The 24,676-nt window shown below is 37.2% G+C and overlaps 1 protein-coding gene across 9 annotated transcripts in view; it reads right to left on the bottom strand.

Annotated features, from left to right (window-relative positions):
- RAPGEF2 (Rap guanine nucleotide exchange factor 2) overlaps window positions 1-24,676 on the bottom strand; it is a 259,251-nt gene that overhangs the window by 175,136 nt on the left and 59,439 nt on the right. The gene's annotated exons all lie outside the window — the stretch shown is intronic.

The raw sequence follows: 24,676 nt of genomic DNA, 5'->3' as shown, positions 1-24,676 counted from the left end.
ACAATTCAGTGGTTTTGTTGTACAATCTATCATCACTAATTTCAGAACATTTTCACCATCCCAAAAAAACAACTCCATACTCATTAGCAGTCATTCTCCATTCCCCCTTACTCTAAGCTCCTGACAACCACTAAACCACTTTCTGTTTCTATGGGTTTGCCTATTCTGGACATTTCGTGTAAATGAAATCCCACAGTGGAATACATGATCTTTGGGGACAGCTTCCTTCACTTAGCACAATGTTTTCAAGGTTTATCCATGTTTTAGCATGTATCAGTACTTTTCTTTTTATTGCCAAATATTATTTCATAGTAGATATATACTACATTTCATTTGCCCATTTATCAATTGATGGACATTTAGGATCTTCCCTCTTTTTGGCTATTATGAATAATGCTGCTGTAAACTGATGCATAAGTTTTTGTTTGAACACCATTTTGAATTCTCATGGGTATACACCTATAAGTCAAACTGCTGGTTCACGTGATAACTCTGTTTGACTCTTTGAGGACCTGCCAAACTGCTTTCCTAAGTCACTGCAACCATTTTATAATCTCACAGGCAATGTATGAGGATTCCAAGCTCTCTACATCCTTACCAACGCTTGTTATTGTCTCTCTTTTTATTTTAATCACCTTACTAAGTGTGTAATAGTATTGACTTGCACTTCCCCAATGATTAAGGATGTTGAGCGTCTTTTCATGTGCTTTTTTGTCCATTTATATAACTTCTTGGATAAGTGTCTATTCAAATTCTTTGTTCAAAGAAATGGGGAAAGGATTCCTTATTTAATAAATGGTGCTGGGGAAACTGGCTAGCCATATGTAGAAAGTTAAAACTGGATCCCTTCCTTATACAAAATTTAATTCAAGATGGATTAAAGACTTAAATGGTACCTAAAACTATAAAAACCCTAGAAGAAAACCTAGGCAATACCATTCAGGACGTAGGCATGGGCAAGGACTTCATGACTAAAACACTAAAAGCAATGGCAACAAAAGCCAAAATTGACAAATGGGATCTAATTAAACTAAAGAGCTTCTGCACAGCAAAAGAAACTACCATCAGAGTGAACAGGCAACCTACAGAATGGGAGAAGATTTTCGCACTCTACCCATCTGACAAAGGGCTAATATCCAGAATCTACAAAGAACTTAAACAAATTTACAAGAAAAAAATCAAATAACTCCATTAAAAAGTGGGCAAAGGATATGGACAGACACTTCTCAAAAGAAGACATTTATGCAGCCAAAAGACACATGAAAAAATGCTCCTCATCACTGGCCATCACAGAAATGCAAATCAAAACCACAATGAGATGCCGTCTCACACCAGTTAGAATGGCAATCATTAAAAAGTCAGGAAACAACAGGTGCTGGAGAGGATGTGGAGAAATAGGAACACTTTTACACTGTTGGTGGGACTGTAAACTAGTTCAACCATGTGGAAGACAGTGTGGCGATTCCTCAAGGACCTAGAACTAGAAATACCATTTGACCCAGTCACCCCATTACTGGGTATATACCCAAAGGATTATAAATCATGCTGCTATAAAGACACATGCACACATATGTTTATTGTGGCACTATTCACAATAGCAAAGACTTGGAACCAACCCAAATATCCAACAATGATAGACCGGATTAAGAAAATGTGGCACATATACACCGTGGAATACTATGCAGCCATAAAAAAGGATGAGTTCATGTCCTTTGTAGGGACATGGATGAAGCTGGAAACCATCATTCTCAGCAAACTATCACAAGGACAGAAAACCAAACACCGCACGTTCTCACTCACAGGTGGGAATTGAACAATGAGAACACTTGGACACAGGAAGGTGAACATCACACACCAGAGCCTGTCGTGGGGTGGGAGGAGGGGGGAGGGATAGCATTAGGAGATATACCTAATGTAAATGACGAGTTAACGGGTGCAGCACACCAACATGGCACATGTATACATATGTAACAAACCTGCATGTTGTGCACGTGTACCCTAGAACTTAAAGTATAATAAAAAACATTCTTTGTTCATATTTTAATTGGTTTATCTGTCTTTTTATCATTAAATTGTAAGTCCTTTATACATTCTGGATAGAAGGTCCTTATTCAGATGTATAATTTGTAAATATCATCTCCCATTCCATGGACCGTCTTTTTTACTTCCTTGATGGTGTCCTTTGAAGCACAAAATTTTAATTTTGAAGTCCAATTTATTTTCTTTTGTTGCATGAGCTTTTAGAGTAATATTTAAGAAACCATTACCTAATCCAAGATCCCAATGATTTACTACCATATTTTCTTCTAAAAGTTGTATGGTTTTAGCTCTTACATTTAGGTCTATGATCCATTTTAGTTTTTGTATACAGTGTGAAGTAGGGGTCCAATATTATTTTCACATGTGCATATCAGTTGTCCTGGAACTCTCTGTTGAAAGGACTATTCTTTACCACATTGAACTGTAATGGTACGCTTACTGAAAAATCAATTGACCATAAATAAAAGGGTTTATTTCTGGACTCTCAATTCTATTCCACTGGTTTGTCTATCCTTGTGCCTGTACCACGCTGTCTTGAGTAGGTAGCTTTGGTAGTTAAGTTTTGAAACTCTGAATTGTGAGTGTTCCAGCCTTGTTCTACCTTTCACAAGAGATTTTTCTGGCTCTTTTAGGTGCCTTGCATTTTCAATCTTAATTTTTTTGATTAGCTTGTCAGTATATGCAAATAAGCCAGTTGGGATTTTAGTAGGGTTGCACTGAATCTGCAGACCAATCCGAGTAGTATTGCCATCTTAAAAATATTAAGTCTCCTGATCCATAACATGTGATGTCTATACATTTATTTAGGTCTTCTGTGATTTCTTTTAACATTGTTTTTGTCTTTTCAGTGTACAGACCATACTCTCTTGGTTAAATTTTAATCTTTTTAATTAAGAAAAAAAACTTTTTGTAGCCTGAGAACACTTACGAACAATTAGAACTGTGTGTGCAACTGAATCTTATACAAGGACACAGATGACAATTATTCACAGAATAACTAGATAAGGAATTAGAAACCTTTTAAAGAAAATACTAAGGCCGGGCAAGGTAGCTCACGCCTGTAATCCCAGTATTTTGGGAAGCCGAAGTAGACAGACCATTTGAGGTTAGGAGTTCGAGACCAGCCTGGCCAACATGGTGAAACCGCATCTCTACTGAAAACACAAAAATTCGCTGGGTGTGTGGCATATGCCTGTAATCCCAGCTCTGTGGGAGGCTAAGGCAGAAGAATCGCTTGAACCCAGGAGAAGGAGGTTGCAGTGAGCGGAGATTGTACTACTGCACTCCTGCCTGGGCAACAGAGTGAGACTCCGTATCAAAAAAAAAAAAAAAAGAAGAAAAGAAAATACTAGGAAGCTTTTCAGTCTAAAATATTTTAGACTATTTTAATCCTTAAAACAATGTTATGGTATATTAAGACATGATTTATAATTTTAAGTCATTCCAATTTAAAATTTACCAATATTAGGAACTTAAAATGTCACCCTCATATAGACAACTTTCAAATAAACTGATGGCCTCTCATTTTATCCGTCTGTACTCTGATATTTCCAAGAAGCCTTTTAAAAGCTATTTAAAGACGGAAATATAAAAATAGGTCCCATAAGTTCAATACCAATAAGAAAACTAAAACAAAATTGTTTCCTCTATCCAGTTAACAAAGTGTACCTTCCTAAATCTAATAAACCCCTTCTTTAGAAAAGCAATCAGGCTCCAATCATAATGTTCTATTTGCATTCAAGGAAAGCCAATAAAAATGTCCTAATGAAACATTTATAATAAAAGATCCTTCTGGATAATCCTAAAGTTCACCATTCTAGTTTAAATAGTATGAATTTGTATGTTACTTGAAGTTGTTAAATAGTACAGAATGACTGTATTCCCGGCCAGGCATGGTGGCTCACACCTGTAATCCCAGCACTTTGGGAGGCCGAGGTGGGTGGATGAGGTCAGGAGATCGAGACCATCCTGGCCAACATGGTGAAACCCCGTCTCTACTAAAAATACAAAAAAGTAGCCAGGCGTGGTGATGCACGCCTGTAGTTCCAGCTACTCAGGAGGCTGAGGCAGGGGAATCGCTTGAACCTGGGAGGCGGAGACTGCAGTAGGCTGAGATTGTGCCACTGCACTCCAGCCTGGCAACAGAGCGAGACTCCATCTCAAAAAAAAAAAAAAAAGACTGCTTTCCCATTTCTGAGGAGCTTATATTCTGACAATATAAGACTAATATTAAAGTCTTATATTGTTTTCACTAAATTACCTGTCAACCTGTTATAATCTGACCAAGGCCTAAAACTGATTTTATCTAAGCAAAAAGACTATTTGCATTCATTTAACCATCAAGCAAATAAATTCACACTGACCAAAAAAGTGTATTTGGAAAAGTATTAGAAAGAAATAAAATTTTTAAAAGCTATTTCTGGAAAGGACGGAGAAGTCTAAGAAACACAGTAGAAGCAAGAACTTGGAAGCCTCAAGACAGAATCAAAGAACAGCCTTAAGACCTTAAAATAGAACAAAAGGCCTTGAAATAATCGAGTTTCTACTCCTTCAACTAACCCAAGAAAAATCAAAGATAAAAAGCTAGCTCACTGATCAAGTGGCACTTTATTAATCTGTTGCTTTTCAACATTACGGTGTTTCACAGTTGTATAAGGGCCACGCTCTTATACAAATTACGTCATACACATTATGTGTGTTAGTATGATATACACGGATTTGACAATTTTGAGTATGACTGTATACTTTGAATAATAACCATTATTTCTTTACCTTAATTATAACATACAAATTAAATAAGATTGTTGATTAGTTAATAAAAATGTAAAGAATGGAATATTATCACCTATAGTTCACTGACATAAGTGAACAAATCAGGAAGTTGTTACTGAGCCTGTATCATAAAACCGGGAAATAGACATTACACCTTACTGCATGAACAAACTTAAAAAGCAGTTTTTCTTTCTATATGTACCTGCATAAATAAAACATTCATATCTCATATAATCATGATTTTTAGGGGGTACTTTCAGATGTGTCATTATTCAAGCAGTATACAACCAGAAAACCCTGTGTAGTAACTGCTTCATTTTGTATTTTATATATCAAACCAGACTATAAACTTCTTAAATAAATTCAATTACATTCAGTTTCTTCTATTGCTCTTACAGTACATCATCCCACATGAAACTTGTTTTAAACGGTCTGTGCCACAAGGAGCCTATAAACTAGGGGAAAAGACTACATTATTCTGCTATTATAGATGCAATTAGATGGCTTCACAGATAGACTCCATGTAAACTTGAGACTTCTTAGTTGTATTAACAGGAGTGGCAGGCAACACATAAGTAAATGTTTCACTACGTAATATGAACTTGACCAACGTGGATTTGGTATGTAGGAAAAAACAGAGAAACTATGGCAAAAACATCAAGAAATCTCTGCTCTCAGACCCTGAAAAATAAAAGAAAGTTTACTAGAGATAAGCAAAAGACATGCAAATCAAAGGAAGAAGCAATCTGTGTTTAAGCTTTTCTTCAATCAGGAGGTCAGCAACCAAATATTAGTTACCATAAATCGCATAAACAACAAAAAGCAAAAAGGAAGACAAGTTTTCTTATCCTTTCCTAAAAGCAAGTGGGACTAAGCAATGTCTTGAAATAGGCACACATTGCCTTTCATTTCTAATCTTCCTATCAACTTTTTCTACCTTCTCAACAAGTGTCGAGACCTCACATTACCCAAGCCCCGTATCAGCTCACTATGCCCTGGTCTAAGAATTAAATGCAGGCAATCTGAACACATTCAGTAGGAACCCTTAAAACTTGCACAAGAACTGTCTGTCGGCATTTGTACTTCCATAGTCCAAACAAACCTCTAAGTGGTATGAGATTTCAGGCAGCACAACCAAGAGAAATGAAATCTACCAGGAGTGTAAGGGAGGAGATTTGCGGCATGAAAGGCCACTTGCAAAACAATCCAGCTCTGCCCTGCCCAGGAGCTACCCCCACTCCTTTCCTGCCTGTAGTGGTCACTCCTATTTCTCCTCCTTCACTCCTCACACAGAAGTTTCAACCTTTATTTCCCCTTAGTTGTTGGCTTTTATTAAAATAATTAGTTGGCATGGAATTGCCTCTATCAGCAAAAAAACAGAAAGGCAAGTGAGTAAGAATGGGGTGCTGAGAAGTCCCGCTCCTCAAACCAACCTGAAATGTGCAGCCATCAGTGAAAGCCAAATATGTAGCATCACAGAGCAAGACTTTTCTCTTAAGATGCACAAAGAAATGTATGGCCTTCAGGGAGTTACGCTTTTAGATTCTTTTATTCTCTATGCAAACAAGAAACATTCATAGAAGGAAATTTCAACCAACAACTATAGAAAAATAATGCTGGAGAGTTAAATTACCTAGTGTCTCAATTTCCATTTTGGTCAAAAAACTATGACACACAAACTGAAAAATTTCTAACATTCCCAACTGCACTTCCCAAGACAAATGAAATTCACATGACTACTACTATTTTAAAGGACTCTGAAAAAAAAGTAAGCTATTTTTCCCCCAAATTCTCTAGTCATTGAGCACAAACAGGAACATGTTGCTCTAACCAGGAAGCAGCATTTTTTAGAACAATAAGTCTTTCGTTTTACCCTAGGAAGGACATCCTTTTCTCAAAAATAGATGCTACTTGAAAATAGAATGAAGTTATAAAACCACGGTAGCACAGTGGACAAAGATATTGATAAGCCAATTGGAATAAAGCTTTCCCATGAAAAACAGACTCCCTTTTTTGTCCCAAATGTAAACCAGATTCAAAACCCAAAAGCATCCTTTAAGTACTTTAAGACAGTGATTGTTCACAACCTATCCAAAGTCAATCCTCTTGCTCAAAGTCTGTTAACATAATACACGCTAGGTTAGGCGTGGTGGCTCACGCCTGTAATCCCAGCACTTTGGGAAGCCGAGGCGGGTGAATTGCCTGAGGTCAGGAGCTCAAGACCAGCCTGGCTAACATGGAGAAACCCCCGTCTCTACTAAAAATTCAAAAACTAGCCGGGCGTGGTAGTGCGCACCTGTAAGCCCAGCTACTTGCGGGGCTGAGGCAGGAGAATCGCTTGAACCCGGGAGGTGGAGGTTGCAGTGAGCTAAAATCGCGTGGCAGCACTCAAGCCTGGGTGACAGAGCGAGACTCCGTCTCAAAAAAAAAAAAAAAACAAAAAAAACAAAATACATGCTAATGGGAAAGAAGTCAGAGGGAGAGTACCCCACATCCTGGGCTCTCTAATTTCTCCTCAGAGACTCATTCAGAACATATTGCTTCATAGCAAACTTATAATTCACTTACAACTAGCTTTTAGTTTCATTTGTTTGCAGCATCAAGATCTCACTAACAATGTACAGTATGTCTTAATATGATCTTTGGAGAACTGAGAGCAGATTACTATTTCTCCACCTCCTCTCCTGACTGCCTGCCCATACCATATGCTGGTGCAATCCCTCCTATCCTGTATAGACTCTTTGCTGCTTGTACACAACCAAAAATAATGGGGTGGGGGGATTATGTTCCACTGCACCATGAGAAAAAGACATATCTTTTTCCTTTAAAAGGGGTTTTGTTTCATATATGAACCTACATATTTAACTGTATTTGGAACTGGATTGATTCCTTTAAAAAGCCTTTCTTAATAGTCAAGGAAACTGAGGCCAAGACTGTGTCATAATTAGCAGGCCTGTGGAGGTTGAGGCCTAAGTGGTAAATGTCTATGGACTTAAACGTAAGGAGGAAGAGAAAGGAGCATCTTGCTTAAAGCGACACTGGTCACAGGACCAGAACTGTCCTGATGCCAACATATTCTTCCTTGTGGATCCATCAGAGAGAGGAACTTGGAAAGATAAAAATGAAATTTATCCTTTTGGGCAAAAGATCACTAGCAATGAATCAGAGAGTTACGTCTTGAACATTATTAATAAGGGGGTTAAAAGCTAGATTATCCAATGCTCAAATTCACGTCTATACCCAAATGGTGGAGGGGCAGAAAAGAGGAAGTTCTGCACGTTTCATTATGTTTACTGATATGGTATGGTTAAGTGGATATGCTATGGTTAAGTTGCAGTGTTTTATTTAGGAGATCTCAAATACTTCTACACTAAAACATACAAAAGAGCTATCCTAAGAAGGAGAGAGATGTAATAAAAGGAATACAAGCTTTGGAGTCAGATGGGGCAGAGTTCAAATCCTGATCCCCACCACTCCCTGGCTGTGTGACCCTGGGTTTGTTAATGAGACCATATTTGCAAAAGACAGTGAATAATATCTATGCAACTAGGCTGTGTGGCTGAAATTACACATAGTTTCAGTACTGATAGTTTCATGGCAAAATCAGATCCTGGAAAAAAAGGTGATTGAGTTCATTGTCAATGAGATCTGAATAAAAGCACAAGTAATCCTAAGAATATAAAATTTAAAATATTCCTGAGACACTTACTATATATATCAGAATTTTTACAAATTAATGTATCCTTTTATGATGTGTCTGTATGCCAAAAAAAAAAAAGTCAAATGAATTCTTATAATACTTATAAAGGGCCCCTAAACTGTCTGTTTTATAAATCCAGATTTTCATATTAGGTTTAAAGAGAAGTGTACCTGACTTGTATTTTATCACATCTGTTATAAATATACTTTCCAAATGACATTGGTAAGAAATCTCATATCCTTAAGATTGAGAAAGAGAATGGGGAAATTTTCCAATTTGAAAACAGCCACTTAATTTTTCCTCCAAGAAAGATTGGCTAGGAACATACTTAAGACTGGCAGAGCTGGACAACAAACTGTAAGTATTTTCCTCTCTAATGTAAGTTTACCTTCCATAGCTCAAGACTGTTTTACAACACTTAAAATGAAGTCGTTAAAAAAAATTCTGCATGCATTCCATTAACATTTGGACCTACAGACTTTCTACCTTTAAAACATTCCTTATAATATTTACACTTCACTCTTAAAATTGTTTAAAATTATAAGAGGTTTCCCACAAGTTTCAGGTCACATTGGAGTTACTGAAACTGACTTTGAAGACCTAATTTAATTTAGCATCATTCTTGGATATTTTTTCATCTGTGGATGATATTAGAAAACAAATTAAAATGTTGTATATATTTTCTTCTAAAATATATCCACACAACTGAAGTATCATGTGAAGAAAACCTGTTATATTGAAGTAATTCAATATAACACATCAGCAGCATATTGTCAGGTTAAACCTTTTTAACATTTTTTTGCAGTATTTCCCAAAATGTGCCCCACAGTACCTTGTCCTATACAACATTGTATAGCATGTATTTCTCCCAGGTTCACAAACTACATTAAAGTTCACACAGGAGAGGGACTAATAACTTTACCCACAAATTTCCCAAACAAGGCTAATGCTGTCTTTGTTTGAGGTGGGGGCAGAGGGTGCCTGTTACCTCCAGAGCACATATCTGTTAACACTGTGTCAAGCACACCATGTTCAAACCACCTCGTTCCAAGGCTCCCCACACTGGAACGAAACCCAAACACCAACAACCTCTTGCACCCTTTCCACATGATGACCAGCAGTCTTTGGGTCTAGCCTAATACAAAGTCCCTCCAAACACTCTTCCACCCTCCTCTGCTCCAAGACCCCATTTAACACTGGCAGTGAACACTTCCTTTCTGAGCCTCTGAAGTTCTTACCGCCTTGACCATTCACATTAGGCCCTTCACACATGCTCTACGTGGGCACTTTAATAGGTTTGTATTTTATGTCCTCGATCAGAGAAGCACCTTGAACAAAGACACTCGTCTTCTCTTACATCTCTTTCTCAGCTCTGCATCTAGCAACGGACGGTGGATGTGCTGGGTGCAAAGAAAGAAAAGGGCAACATTCCTGCAGGGGTGGTGGTATGCACGATCTTAAGCACTCCCTGAGAACAGGGAGAGAAAGAAATGAAGGAAATGTGTTTTCAATCTGGGTGTTACAGCTTCAGAAAACTCAAACCTACACAGGCTGAAACAATTCTGTAAATAACCACAAGGTGGCAGACCGGACCAACCGTCCTTCCTAGAACCCAAAAGCAGTCGCCAGTCTCGCAAGTGATTCAACACAGAGATGCGAGCTTAAAGCATTCCTGAAGATCATCTTAAAGAATATGATGATTCCTTTCTCTTTGTGTCCCTGACGAAAAGGGGCAGGAAGTCGGGAACAAGTCCATCAGCACTCCTATTAAAACTGTTTAACTTCTATCATCCTTAGCAGGGAAATGTTTATTTTAAAACAGCCTCCCCACATCTTTGTAAAGCACCAGAGCAAATAAAACAAAAACGTCAGATCACCAGCCTGCTGAGGTGCTTTGTGCATCTGAGTCACTCATACCCCAGAGTTACATCATCACATACTTTTGAACAATGTAAGAAAAAAAATCCATAGCAGAGTGTATGGTTTTCAAAAAAAAAATTATTATTTTAGAGTTACAATAATTACTTTAACCCTAAATCATATGAAGGCAAAATACTGTTTCTGAACTAATTTACACCTGAAAGAAAAACAATCTCCTGGGATTGTGATTTCATTCAAATTCACATCAAAGCCCAGGAAAACCTGATAATGACATTACTGGTCATTGCTGATAAGGCCCTCATGTATTTCTTCAGCCTCAGATTCCTAAACATTATAAGACACATGTATGGCTTAAACTTGATTAAGACACATGTATGGCTGAGTGCAGCCATACACGTAATCCCCACAAATGGCCTGCTTGAGTCCAAGTTTGAAACCAACCTGGGAAACACAGTGAGACCCCATCTCTATAGAGAAAGAAGAAAACAAAATTAGCCAGGTGTGGTGACACGCACCTGTGGTCCCAGCTACTGGAGAAGCTGAGGTAGGAGAATCACTTGAGCCCGGGAAGTTAAGGCTACAGTGTGCTGTCACTGTGCCAATGCACTCCATTCTGGGCAACAGAGCAAGACCCTATCTCCAAAAAAAAAAAAAAAAAAAAGACACGTATGAAGAATTCTAGAAGTCTAGAAGTAAATTATAAAGACTCAAGTTATTCCATTTGTCTAAAACTTCCTCAGGTTTCTTTTCCAGAGGAAAAAAATAAATCAATCAAAAATAAAACTTCCTCAAGTGTTTTCCACTGAAAAAGGTATGCTTTTTTAAACTGAGTTTTTGAACAATTCCTAAACTTGAGACAAAGGTGATTAGTAATTACCTCATTAATTAGCCATAAAAATTACAAAACAGACTTGTAAATTACAACAAAACACTATCTTATCCCATTCGTCTTCTAATTCAAGTTGGTGTCAGGGAGCCCCAGAGCAGTCAAGTGTCAAGGGACAAGAGTTGAAGAAGGTATAAAGTACTTCATAAATTTTAAGGGACAGATGAAGTATCATCTATAATCTGCATTCTCAAAGAGTTTATCTCTCATTGAAGAAAACACAAGGGTTAAATGATATAGTCACAACAGAAGTCACGAGGCAGTTTTTATGATTACTAACTGGGTGTTATGTTTAGCAACCTAAAATGCATACTATGCACCATGTTCATTGTCACGTCCCTGGGGAAAATGATCCTGTAAGCAAGTTTCATTTGTGAAGTTACATTTTTTCATTAGAAGAAGCAACAATTTAGCTTTCACCAAAAACTCATCTTGTTAACAAATAAGAAAAGAGAAAGTGTCCAAAATCAGTCCGCAATTCCTGTTTTCAAGAGTCAGTATAAATATTTCCCCTTCAGAACAATGTATTACACCACCAAGCCTACAGCTTCCCAGAATTGCCATCTCTTAGGCAGTAAAAATACATTTAACAAAAGATATCTTTGTTTTAAAAGTATCCTATTTTAATAGACTCTCAGACTGCAATATTTGTAGTCAAATTTTAATTTACATGTGTAGATTAACATACTATATTTGCACTGGTTTTTTCCATCAAAAGTTAGCAGGCTGTGAATGATTACATTTAATGTTTAAGTAAAACAACCAAAAACATAAATCAGCTGCATATACACACAGAGAACAGAGGCACAGACATACACTCTCTCTCTAATAAAATGATTCCTGAACTATCTTCAATTTCAATTAAAAAATAACATCAATCAAACACCTTCCCCCCAAATTCTCCTCTATCAATAGAGTTAAAACCTTCAGCTTGGTGTTCAATTCATTTCCCAAATACAGTCTGGTTCCAGTTAAACCTCCTAGAAACCTTGCTGAGCTGGGGGTGGACAGACAGGGGCTGCTTGCTATACATCACTCCACTGAACTCCTATCTCCGCAACAAGGGGCCACAGAGTCTGCACAAATCACCCTCAGGAAACCTCAAGTTTCTAATACCAACCTAATTCCAGAGGCACTATCAACAGCACTCAGTTTGAACATTCACCGTACAAAACTCAATAGTCCTACAGTGGTAGAGTTTAGATAGTCTTAATAAAAGCAAAGCAGAATAGGTCACTGAGGACACCAGTTCTTTATTGCCTCTTAGCAAAAAGGAAGTACTCTTTGAATGGAAGCAGGTTTTAAATATAGAAAATTTCATTGTAGCCATTTTTCTAGGACAAAAGACAAAAATAATTTGACATCTGTTTTCCCCATCTTGAATGTTTTACCAAGGAGTCAACCACCAATAGTACTACTTATTCTCAAATTTTTTATTTCTCAAGAGGACAGGAGAAGCAAACGAGAATATTCTACATATGTAATTAAAGCCTTCCACTATTGGTCAGAAATGAGCTAAAATGCTAAAGAAATTATCTCTTTTAGACCTATCCATGAAAGGTAAAGGAGCAGAGAAGAGGAATAGTTTATCCAATCAGATAAACATTTAGAGAAAGGGTGCAGAGGAGGGCAGTTACAGAAAATGTTGTGCATTACCGAATTTCAAAGAAGAATCAGAGACTTAAAAATATGTAAAAATATGTATTTTCTAATCAAGTGCTCCACTAGAAGGGACAGCAAGTTAATTATAGTTTCTGAAGTATCTCACCTTTCAATACATGTTTTGAATTCTCCTTTGAAGCTAAGAATCTCACTTTACTTATCCTACTGATAACTGTTCTACCTCCCCCACTTACAGAGGAAGTAGCATGCATGCATTACAACTTAAAATTGTACATGTGTACATTTGATTTATATGACAGACTCCATCACATTCATAAATAAGTAGACCTTTACCTTCACAATATCAATACTCTGACATCCCACTCCCAACATCTAAAGCCCTCAGATCATCATTACCAAGATTTTCCAGAAATCAGAAGGAAGCAAAGAGCCCTTGGGGTGGTGAGAGTGAACATCCTATGCAGTCAATTACTGCGGAGCAGCCATCACAATCACAAAGGAAGATGAATAGGGAAGGTAGGAAAATGGTTCCCAACTTCACATTTCCTAAATACTTGTGCATAACTTAAAATGTGTGTTGCCTCAGAGCCAGTGTTATAAAGGGTGGTTGGGTTTGTCTATCAGCTACTGCATCCGAGAACTACAGGACCCATACAGGAAGAAGGAAAAGGAAGCTATAAAATATTTTCTTGGTAAAAGATTTCAAAGAAGGCTAGTGAAAAGGTTCCAAATGAAGGTCCACCGGAGAATTCTCACTAATGTGTGGCAAAATGAGAGATTAAGGACAATGAGTTGAGATCCTTGATAAGCTTAATGTATTCCATTTAAAGAGTTCTCCTTCATTGTGGGATTGTAACCTTCCCTTTTTTTTTTTCTCTCTTATAATGTCATTACTTGAAATTATATTGCTACTAGATAGTAGTTCACTGTTTTATCTAATATCCTTAATAGAAGAAATGTTTGAAGTTGCCTACCTTATTTTGGTGCTGTAACTCTTGAACGGTAGTATGAAGGGCAATGGTCTTGGCTTGATGAAAATCCAAAAAGTTGGGACACTTGTCTCTGACACCTACCTAAAGCAATCTTACTGAGTGAGTGAGGTGACTGCAAAGTTGCAGAATTATTTGCCTTTTACTTCTGGCTCTTATTCTCTATGAAAACTTTCCAGAAAAAAAAGTATTCTAGGTATTCTGACCCTATCCCACGAAAGATTCTTAAAAAAAAAAAAAAAAAATTTAAGAGACATTCCTTTTACATTAAAGGTATCTCTAAAACCACTAGTGGAACTCTGGGCCTTGGTATAGAACGAAAAATTTGCAAAATGATGTAGGAAGATGTTGTGGACAGAATAGGTCATCAGAGTGCACCTTTCCAGGCAATTCCCCTGCATACATCTCTGCTTGCCAGGCCACTAGGGCTAAGATGAGTCACTTGAGCAACACTGACCGAGTTCAGTATCTGACTGCCATTTACCAGCTTGGCATCCCTGAACAAGTCACTCAACCTCTCTGTGGCTCAGTCTCTCCACCCATAAAATAGGAATAATAACAGTATCTAAGATTTTCAAAGTGAATCATCAGTGCCTTGACGTGTAGTAGGCACTTTCTTTTGTGAACACTGGCATGTGGAACATTATTGTTGTTCAATTTAAAGGTAATTATGAAAATCTAACGGAAGAGGGGTGCCTCAGGGTGAAGGAGGTTATCAGTAACTCTTTGGCTTCTGCCAAAATATGTCAGGGTGCAGAGATTTCCTACAACATACTCAAAATAGCATTTTAGTTTTTCTTTTTTGTTTTCTTAGATAATTTCTGGTCTTAAAGTAAAATAACAATGTTGCAACACTCTAACAGTAGACCACGTAAGAAGTAGACAGGGGAACAGAACAGAGAGATCAGAAATAAATCCACCATGTACAGTCAACTGATTCTCAACAAAGGTACCAAGAGCACACAATGGAGGAAAGAAGAGTCCCTTTGATAAATGGTGTTGAGAAAACTGGGTATCTACATGCAGAAGAATAAAATTAGACCCTTATTAATACCATACACAAAATAAACTCAAAATAAAGACTTAAATGTAAGACCTGGAACTGTAAAACTAATAGTAGAAAACATCTGAAAAGTTCCATGACATTGGTCCGGGCAATAATTTTCTGGAAATGACCCCAAAAGTAAAGGCAACAAAATCAAAAATAGATGAATGGGATCACATCAAACTAAAAAGTTTCTGCATAGCCAAGAAAACAGTTGGGCTAAAGAGACAACCCACAGAATGGGAGGAAATAAAGTTGACCCTTAGTATCCATGAGGGGTTGCTTCCAGAACCCACCCCCGAGGATTTTCCTTATATAAAATGGCATAGGGTTTGCGTGTAGCCTATGCACATGCTTCCATATACTTTAAATCATCTCTAGATTACTTATCATATCTAATGCCATGTAAATACTATGTGAATAGTTGTTGTTATACTGTATTGTCTTTTTTATTGTATTAGTTTTTACTGTTGTATTGTTTGTTTACGGGTTTTTTAAAATATCTTCGATCCATGGTTGGTTGAATCTGCAGGTGCAACCTGAGTATATGGAGAGCTGACTGTATGTGCAAACCATACATCTGATAGGGGGTTAATATTCAAAATATATAAGAAAAACAACTCAATAGCAAAAAAACACAAGTAACCCAATTAAAAAATAGGAAAAGGACATGAATAGACATTTCTCAAAAGAAAATGTTCAAGATCACTAATCATCCAAGAAATGCAAATTAAAACCACAACAAAACCTCACACATGTAAGAATGGCTGTTTAAAAAAAAGAGATGAGCATTGAAGAGGATGTGAGGAAAAGAGAAATTCTCACTGTTGATGAGAATGTAAATTAGTATATTCATTATGGAAAACAGTATGGAGGTTCCTGCAAAAAAATTAAAAATAGGACTACCATATGATCAAGCGGTCCCACTACTGGCTGTATATTCAAGGAAATGAAATCACTATGTTGAAGAGATGCCTGCACTCCTATGTTCACTGCAGCATTATTCACAACAGCTGAGATACGGAATCAACCTAAATGTCCCTCAATGGATGGATGAACAAAGTGCAGTATATAGGTATAACAGAATATTAGCCTTAAAAAAAAAGAAATCCTATTATTTATGACAATATAAATGAACCTGGAGGATATGTTAAGTAAGATAAGCCAGGCATACAAAGACAAATACTGTGTGATGTAATCTATATGTAGAATCTAGAGAAGTTGAATTCACAGGAGTAGAGAGTTCCCACAGTGGTCACCAGGGGCTGGGGAGGAGAGGGCTGTTAGGGAGGTGTTGATCAAATGACACAAAATTAGTTAGGAGGAATAAGTTCAAGAGATCTAATGTACAACATGGTAACTACAGTTAACAACAATATATTGTATTGTTAAATCACTAAGTAAATTTTAAGTGTTCTAACCACAAAAAATAAGTTGAGGTAATATGTATGTTAATCAGCTCAATTTGGCTATTCTACAATGTATGCATATTTCAAATCACGTTGTACACCATAAATACTTATAATTTTTATGTATCAATTTTAGAAATAAACTTCTAAAAACAAGAGAACAGCAGAATTTGACGTGTAATCAAGAGTATTTAATTAAACACACATTTTTTTCCTAATACAAATGACAACTTTTATTTAGTCTCAAATTTCCACATAGATTCGGAGTTGGGGGGGATCCAAAATCTGTTCAGATGGTCATCCTTTCCCTTCATTTGCAGTTCACTGGTAAATTCAAGGTATTGAATACTTGCTCTGTGCAAAGTACTGTGCTGGGATGTTGCCTTGGGGATACAAAGGTTGGTACAATATACTCTGGTCCTCAAAGAAACTCAGTTTGCTAGAATAGATATAAGATTCTCACAAATGGCCACAATGCAAGACAGAAATTCAATTATGAATAACGGTTGTCAGAAGACAAGTTTTCTTACTCCCAAATTCACAAATGCTTTCTTCCACTCTACCACTGCTGCCAGCTGATATCAAAACTTCTATATCCTATCACATATATTCTTCTCTTCTAGCCTTTGATCCTCAAGCTACCTACAAAGCAATTATATGAAAAATAATAAATACCATAACTTCTCATTCTTTCCATTGGAAAACTGTTACTGAGTACCTCCTATGCATAATGAAATGTGACCGTATCCTACATGTAGCATCAGGTCCTTTTTCATTAGAAAAGAGGTGTCGTTTTCAAAGTATACCCTTTTACTGAGTTATTTAAATTTATGACAGTTCAATAATAATTCAATATAAAGTGATGTCTTCTGCCAAAATGTACTAATAAATCTGCATGCTCTTGGGGATGAAAACCAACTTGGCAGAACCACCAGCTGTGCTGAACCATGTGTGGGGCCTGGCCGCCCAGCATCCAGTCTGCCTCCTTTGCAATGAACTGGGGAGGGAAAATAAAAATAAAAAGGGGAGGCCAAGGATGGATTTGTTTCCTGACTGTTCACTGGTCATTCACTGTAATGTTCTGGCTATCAAATGCACGCATAGGTATGTGTGCTTCAAGAATACTTGGAAATACATTCCTATGAATATTGTAATTAGTAGTAATTCCTCAGCCTTTCTGGGGAGATTTGGCTTGTGAAAACATTCAACACACTCACCCAGAATTAAGCATGGTAAAGGGGTTGAATATATTTAAGTTCAATCAGGCTCAAAAACAACATACTGTTGTATGAAAGTAAAGAGGTAACTTCATTGTAGAATTCACTAAACAACTCTGGCAATAACCCCAACATAAATTCTAAACCTGTTTTGAGTAATGGCACCAAGGTTTTTATAAAAACTGCGTTACTGGACAACATGGCAAAATTTCAAGATCATACATATTTATACATATGAGCCTCACCACCTTATTTTTAAATTTCATTTCGTCATAGTTGATCGTAATTTTTATTGTAATAGAAAAATGTGAGTAAATCAAAGACAACAATATTTGTGGAAGTAAATCCACCACTACATTAAACAGGTACATTCCTTTTGTCCATTTTCTCAACTATCCAGTTACTGTATAACTTTTGGGAATCTGATCTTTGCCCCTAAATTTACTGAAATTTGTTTCTCCAAGGTCACCAGTGATCTCTTTAAAGCAAATCCTTTTTCTTCTTGTGCCAAGAACAGTGCCAAGCTCTATTCTAGATGCCAGGAACACACTAGCATACAAAACAGAGAAGATCACTGTCCTTTCTAGTAAGACAAACAATATTAAATAAAACATTTTTTTAAAATTTGACAGTGACACACAAGAAGAAAAAAAATCACAAAAGGAAAGGGTATGAAACTTCGGGAAGGCACCCAGTGCTGTGTGGCCAGTCCTTCCCCTTGGGTCTTTCCCGGCCCGACATGGGCTCTGCAGTCTCTCCACGTTAGGTACTCCGAGGGCTGGGCTTTGAACCATCATTCTTCTTCATAAGGATCCTTCCCTGAGATATCACGTCTATTCTCAGCCTATCTTTACAACTGACTCCTGGACTCTGACTTTTTTTTTTTTTTTTTTTTTTTACAAACCACCACAACTCCCAGCTGATTAGTTACCATTTGAAGCTGCTGAAGCGTCATTTCAAATGGTAACTGAACTTCACACTAAATTTCCCCAAAAAAACTAGCCACATGTTTAGATTTCTCTACTTCTGGTGCCCGCACGAGTGTCCCAGCTATTCCAGTGAAAACCACATAGGAGTTTTCAACTTAGTTGCTACTTGTACCAACTATTTTCTCTTTTTTCACACATCTAGTGAGTCATCGTTTTTTTAATCCTGTTAAGTCTCCTGTCATACTTTTCTTTTTCATTTCTATTTTCTATGCCATGGTCATTTCGGGGCCTTCTCTTCTTTCACCATGTACAACATAAACCAATTAAAGGACCCCAAGTCATTTTTTAGGCGGTTGCCCTACCCTGCTGGAATACGTCCCTTGATCACCAAATTTCAACTGTGTTACACAGGCACATCACGCAGCATCTGAGGTCTATTCCAGTTTGCCCACATCAGCATCCACTACCCAATCCATCCTGATGGGCAACTCAACTCATATCCTCTGAGAAACCTTTTCAGACCCCTTCTCTAATCTCATCAACATTTACTCATGTATCACGAATAAGGAAACTTTCATATGTTCATTTTTATTGTCGGTTTTTTTAATGTATATATGAAATACCTGAGTAAACAAGACAATATAGACACTACTCAATAAAGACTGTATTGCTCCCATACAGGGACCATATCCTATACCTCTTTTTACTCCCCACAATCCCTAGGAAACTGGGTTCTGGAATTCTGGAACTCAAGTGGCAGAAAGCTCTGTAGCAATGGCTGTGTTAACTTCTCTAAGTTAACTACAAAGTAGATCAACAAAGTAATGAGACTAAAATCCCACAGCAGAGGTAAAAATGCATGTCTGATCAATACTTATTATCTGCAAAACAGTACATTTCCTCTAGACGCACTCACCCCTCACCCCACAGGCCTCTACCACACCCTGTCTCATTGCCAGAGCCCTGAGGGTTTGCTCAGTTTTGATTTATGCCTCTGCCCTTTTCCTTACTTTTTTTTTTTTTTTTGAGATGGAGTCTTGCTCTGTTGCCCAGGCTAGAGTGCAGTAGCATGATCTTGGCTCACTGCAACCTCCACCTCCCGGGTTCAAGCGATTCTCCTGCCTCAGCCTCCCAAGTAGCTGGGACTACAGGTGCCCGCCACCACGCCCGGCTAATTTTGTGTATTTTTAGTAGAGACGGGGTTTTGTCATGTTGGCCAGGCTGGTTTCAAACTCCCAACCTCGTGATCCACCCGCCTCCCAAAGTGCTGGGATTACAGGTGTGAGCCACCGCTCCCGGCCCCTTTTCCTTACATCTTTGGAGCACTAATCCACATTTGACTAGTCCTACTTCCTAATTTCTTATTTCATTGTTCAATGACTTTTTAAAAAAATCTTTCTTTTATCCTCTGTGATTTCTTTTCACATTTTCCAAAATATCCACTGTTAGCTAGGCACAGTGGTTCATGCCTGTAATCGCAGCACTTTGGGAGGCAGAGGCTGGAGGACTGCCTGAGCCCATAAATTCGAGACCAGCCTGGGCAACATGACAAGACTCCAACCCTACAAAAACTAAACAAATTAGCTGGGCATTGGGGTAGGCGCCTGTAGTCTTCCCTACTCAGGAGGCCGAAGTGAAAACTGCAGTGAACTGTGATCCTGCCACCGCACTCCGGCCTGGTCAACAGATTGAGACCCTCTCTCAAAAAAACAAACAAACAAAAATCCACTGTTTACACAATCTGACTGATGTCCAATATCCAACATGCTAAAATGAAAAGACCTGCTCCTATATTCAACCTGATATGAATTATTCACTAATGATAACCTGAATTCAAAAACCTTTAGGCAAAGAGATGACACATTTAATTATATTTATGTATACAGACAGATAGAGATATATAGACATAGATATAATTATATAAAATAATTACCAAAACATATCCGATCTGAATGATTTCCTCCAAGTTAAAAATGTATTGACTTTAAAATAAACATGAAAATGAGCCAGGTAGGAAAAAATAGTTACTCCAGAAAAGATTAAAACTTTGTACCAGTTGGTCTATTTTAATGTTCTATTTGATAAAGTAGTATTTAAAACAAGACTCCTTTGTAATGAGTCATCATTTAATTAATATCCAAATACCTTGAGAGCCCATAACAGTTCAACAAAACAGCTGGAAATCAAATATTGGAGATAATTACTCACAGCTGGCTTTATTCAACTGATGTCATATTAAATAAACTTATTCTACAGACCTTTTCCCCTTCCCCAAAAAAGAAAAAAAAATTAAGAAACATAGAAGGCTCTTTGTGTGAGATTTTTTTAAATGTGCAGAATATATTCCACTACTAAAGATTTTCAAGAGTATGTGAAAGATTTTCAGCAGGAATACACTGCTGTATTTTATACCATCCTGTGTGCTTGCAATATGTTGAACTTCGTTTTTCTTAAATTTTTCCTAAAACTAAAACAAAAATAGCAAGCTGAACTAAGTCACAAAATATGCTGGAGAGCTAAATTTTTATGATCCTAGCAGTCAGTTTACTATTTTGATATTGGGCTGAATTTATTATTTTTGTAGCGATGTCACATCTCAACAGCTTAGTAATATAAACTATCAAACCAAAATATTAGTTTCAAGCTTACTGTTTCAAGACATTATTTAAACCATTGCATTGTATTGTACCATCCACGTTATACGAATGTATTCATATAAATGATTTATCAACAATAACTACCTATTATATGCCAGACACTGTGCTGAATATTCTATATTATCTCTAATTTCCATGAAATTTCACATGTAGATAATTTATATCTAATAATTACCAAAAGGAAAGATATCAAAGACAGTTTTCAAACTGCTACACACATACACTAACTCCATAATAAGCCAGGTTATTATTATCTGCTACAGTAGAATTTTCAAATCCAAAATACAGATATTTTCATTTTCACTCCTCTCATTCATTCAAATTTGTTCTTATATTCTCTCCCCTTATCCTTCCTGTCTCTCCCGTTTAATAAAGAAGAAGGAGAAAAAAAAAAAACAACAGCCGGGCGTAGTGGCTCACGCCTGTAATTCCAGGACTTTGGGAGGCCGAGGCGGGAGGATCACAAGGTCAGGACATCGAGACCATCCTGGCTAACATGGTGAAACCCCGTCTCTACTAAAAATACAAAAAATTAGCTGGGTGTGGTGGCGGGCGCCTGTAGTCCCAGCTACTCGGGAGGCTGAGGCAGGAGAACGGCATGAACCCGGGAGGTGGAGCTTGCAGTGAGCTGAGATTGGGCCACTGCACTCCAGCCTGGGGACACGGCGAGACTCCGTCTCAAAAAAAAAAAAAAAACTACCAGTACTACTGATACATGTTATGATTATCTACCCAACAAACTTTGAAGTCATATTTTATGAAACCTCACAAGTAGTCCTGATATGTGAGATACAACCTAAGTTTGCTCATTTTATCCATGTACTATAATTTCTTCACACTCATCTAGACAGACCCCTGATGTGATTTTTACTGATGTAATAATCCCTTTGTTTTTCAGATCCTCTTTCATCTTTCAGTAACCGTTTCTTGGCATTTTTTAAAACTATACAGTCTGTAGCACACAGTAAGGACTCAATTCAAATGTGCTGAGTCAGTAAATAAAACTTTTCTTCCAATACACTAGAAAAAGTGATTTTTATGCTTACCAAAAAAATTTAAATAGATTAACACCAAATTTTCTTGACATGTCTTAGACAGTTCCACCGTATTCATTTATGCATTTTAAGTAAACATTTTAATCAGATCTTTTATTTTTGCACATAAGCCTAAATTTTGTGCAACAGATTATATGAGAAATATAAGCTTATATTTAGAATGCTCTTGAATTTTCAATGAGCTTTTATAAACTTTCTTATTTGCTTTATTCTATCACAGTATAAATAACCATTTTTACCACCCTACAAAAGCAAAGTAATTCTCCATCAAGACAAAGTGCTTATTCAACACTCAACATTTATACCTCACAATAAAATGTCTCCATGATCATCTCTCATTATGTGAGGCACTAACAAGATGTTATTGGGGGTTCTGGAGGGAAAAAATTCTGTCACAATTGCCACATTTTACAAATCTGTAAAATAGGTAAAATAATAATGTATAAAATTATTGGAATAAGAAAAACCACCCCACTCTTATAATTGAACCATTTACTTCAAGCATGCCCATCTTTTGGTAAGGATAAATACCTACTAGCTACCTTTTCTGGAATAGTATGATACAAAAAGAAAAAAAAAATTAAGCCCTTTACAAAGCTCAGCAAGTGGTGCACAGTCATCATCAGAAATGACTCCTTTTTGGAACAGGTGTTTCGGAGTGAGGAGTTACCAGGTAACAAAAAGAAGATTGTAGATTATAGCCCACTACCTAACCTCTCTGGTATTTCATCTATTTCTTCCTCCCTGGGTAATCTTACGGAAAAAAAAATGAACAATAAAAGAGACAAGGAACAATAAAAGAGACAACTTAAAATGTGTACTTTAATATACCTTGCATGCTGGCACTGTGGGTAACAGACTGATCTCTGGAGCCAGGCTGAGATAAAATCTACACCTCTGCCACTTGCATGGTTTTTAACTGTGGACAAGTTACTTATAACCTGAGAATCAATTCCATTTGAAAACTCAATGCAAAGGGTGGCTGACGGCTATAATCTAGAATCTTCTTTTTGTTACCTGGTACCTCATTAAATGAGAGAACACCAGCAAAACCCTTAGGTTCTATTTTGATAGCTGGGAGACACTGTGCAGATGTAGGCAGGATTTAAGTAGGTTCTACAATCCAGGTTCATTAATGTATACAACAAACCTGAATTTTAAGTGTAAAGATTTATGAATATGCTTCCCAGGTGGTTGAAAATTATTTTCTAAGAACAATTATAATAATTAATTTTTTCAATGTAAAGATTCCCAGACTTTTTTTTTTTTTTAAGAGACAGTATCTCACTCTGTCATCCAGGCTGGAGTGCAGTGTTGTTATCATAGCTCACTGTAACCCCCAAACTCCTGGGCTCAAACAATCCTCTTGCCTTGTACTTGTAGTCCCAAGTAGCTGGGACTACAAGTACACGCTACCACATCCAGCTATTGTTTTTTTTTTTTATTTTTGAAGAAACACAGTCTCACTATATTGCTCAGGCGAGTATTAAACTCTTGGCTTTAAGCAATCATCCCACCTCAGCCTCCCAAAGTGCTGAGATTACAAGCATGACCTACCACACCCAGCAAAGATTCCAGATTTTTAACAAACACTTAAAAATATGTTAGAGACAGCATATAAATGAACAAAATTTACGGTTTACTTTACAGTTGTTTGCATGCTGCAGTCTGCAGATTCTTCTCTCCAGAACATTATGATGCATGCTTTAAAAGACTATAAAAGTTTAGAATATATTTGGAAGATAATCTAAATTACTATAGCTCACTTTTTAAAAGTCTTAACTTCCTCTATTAAGCACCAGTTAGATTCTTGAAAGGTATCACCATCCTTGGTTTATGCATCAAACCTGATCACACAAGGAATCAAATTTAATATGTATGAAGATAAGTAATTATGTCTGGCTGTGATTAACTATCATAATTGCCATCACAATCTCAATTTTTTTCTTTTTTTTTGAGACAGGACCTTGCTCTGTCACCCAGGCTGGAGTGCAGTGGCGTGATCACGGCTCATTGCAGCCTTGACCTCTTGGGCTCACAGGCTCAATCGATCCTCCTGCCTCAGCCTCCTGAGTAGCTGGGACTACAGGCAAGTGTCACATCTGGCGAATTTTTGTATTTTTGGTAGAAACAGTGTTTCACCATGTTGCTCAGGCTAGTCTCAAACTCCTGGGCTCGGCAATCCACCTGCCTCAGCCTCCCAAAGTGCTGGGATTATAGGCATGAGCCACAATGCCCAGTCTAAATTATTTCTTCAATTAAATAACACTTCGCAAAAAGAAAACCTACAGGGAAACTACATATTGTTTATGATACAAACTTTTGAAAATATAATTTAACTATTCATAAAGAAACTACCTCCAAACACAGTTAACATCTCTTCTAACCACTGGCTTTCTGAAACTAATACCAGAGAAAATATTATTATGAAGTTCAATTTTACTAACAATTGTAATCCCTTTCATTTCTGAAA

The sequence above is a fragment of the Pongo pygmaeus genome, chromosome 3 (genome assembly GCF_028885625.2).
Source record: "Pongo pygmaeus isolate AG05252 chromosome 3, NHGRI_mPonPyg2-v2.0_pri, whole genome shotgun sequence".
Taxonomy (NCBI): domain Eukaryota; kingdom Metazoa; phylum Chordata; class Mammalia; order Primates; family Hominidae; genus Pongo; species Pongo pygmaeus.
Note: the sequence above shows the minus strand (reverse complement) of the source record. Positions and strands in the feature narration are given on the sequence as shown.